We start from the raw sequence: 2,003 nt of genomic DNA, 5'->3' as shown, positions 1-2,003 counted from the left end.
ATACTTTCCCCCCCAGGTACTTATACTTTCCACCCAGGTACTTATACTTCCCCCCAGGTACTTATACTTTCCCCCAGGTACTTATTCTTTTCCCCAGGTACTTATACTTCCTATATCCCAGGGGTATATCTTTCCCAGGTGCTTATACTTCCCCAGGTACTTTTACTTTCCCCCAGTACTTATACTTTCCCCAGGTGTAACTTCCCCAGGTATATCTCCCCCAGGTGCTTATACTTTCCCCCAGGTATATTCTTTCCCCAGGTACTTATACTTTCCCCCAGTGTATACTTTCCCCCAGGTATTAGCTTCCCAGTACTTATGCTCCCCAGGTACTTATACTTTCCCCAGGTACATATATCTTTCCCCAGGTATACTCTCCCCAGGTTTATACTCCCCAGTGTATATACTTGAAGCCCCACACGTTATATACACAGTAGGTTATTAAATTTTACATTATATCATAATATTTACACTATATGGAGGATTACATCTATATTTGCTCTGTTTATGTCGAGTAGTTTTGCTTTTTTTACTGTTTAAGTAAAAATATTCAAGAGATAGGAAAGATTGTAAACACACACACACACACACACACACACACACAAATATCCACTTGTTATCACTGGAATGAAACCCCAGGGCAAGAAAAGTTAACTTATCCCAGTAGAGTGGCATGACTGGGGCAACTCACCACAATAACACCTCCCCTCTCCCCTTCCTCCTCCCTCCCCCCTCCTCCTCCCTCCCCTCCCAACACCCTCCCTAGTCTGGACCAGTGTCTCATAGGCTGGCAGTCAAGTGCTGCCAGCGTAAAATATGTATATAATAGTGAGCACTTGTGGCATCAGGCATAAACAAAAGAGTTGAGGTTTCTTTCCCAGGTGACGAGAACTGTGGTAGTGGTGGTGATGGTGTTTTAAGACACATTGGTGGTGGTGGTGGTGGTGGTGGTGAGGTGGTGGTAGGCAGGTAACAGTGTCTGAATTGTGCTAAGAAAAGGTTGAATAAATGAAGACAAGGTAGTTTATAAAGAAGGTGAAAAAAAATGTATTATGTGATAGGAAAAAGCAGGTCACACTGTATATATGAGGCAAACAATATAGTGCTGTACTTTTATTGTCAAGTAAACAAGAGCTCCAAGTAAACAATGTGAGGCAGAAAATATATTATGTACTTGAGGGAAACAAAAAGAGGCACAGAGCCACTAATAATATGTGAGGCAGAAAATATAGTGGTTTTATTGCCAAGTAAACAATGTGAGGCAGAAAATATAGTGGTTTTATTGTCAAGTAAACAATGTGAGGCAGAAAATATATTTATGTACTTGAGGGTAAACAAAGAACGGAAAACAATAAGTGAGGCAAATAATGATGACTTTGAAGGTGGAAGGAAGCACATGGGGAGTGAAGGAAGCACATATGGGAGTGAAGGAAGTACATGGGGCGTGGAAAGAGAGTACATAGGGAGTGAAGGAAGCACATGGGGAGTGAAGGAAGCACATGGGGAGTGAAGGAAGCACATGGGAGTGGAAGGAAGCACATGGGGAGTGAAAGGAAGCACATGGGGCGTGAAGAGGAAACACATGGGGAGTAAGAAGGAAGTACATGGGGCGTGAAGGAAACACATAGGGAGTGAAGGAAGCACATGGGGCGTGAAGGAAGCACATGGAGAGTGAAGGAAGCCTTGGGAGTGAAAGGAAGTACATGGGCGTGAAGGCTCATGGGGAGTGAAGGAAGCACATGGGGGAGTGAAAAGGAAGCACATAGGGGAGTGAAGAAGGAAGTACATGGGGGTGAAGGAAGTACATAGGGGAGTGAAGGGAAGCACATGGGGCGTGAAGGAAGCACATTGGGGGTGGAAAGGAAGCACATAGGGGAGTGGAAGGAAGTACATGGGGAGTGAAGGAAACACATGGGGTGGAAGAGCACATGGGGCGTGAAGGAAGCACATGGGGGGTGGAAGGAAGCACATGGGGAGTGAAGGAAGCACATATGTGGAGTGGA

This window comes from Homarus americanus, unplaced genomic scaffold (assembly GCF_018991925.1).
Source record: "Homarus americanus isolate GMGI-L3 unplaced genomic scaffold, GMGI_Hamer_2.0 scaffold45698, whole genome shotgun sequence".
Taxonomy (NCBI): Eukaryota; Metazoa; Arthropoda; class Malacostraca; order Decapoda; family Nephropidae; genus Homarus; species Homarus americanus.
This window is presented reverse-complemented; position numbering follows the sequence as displayed.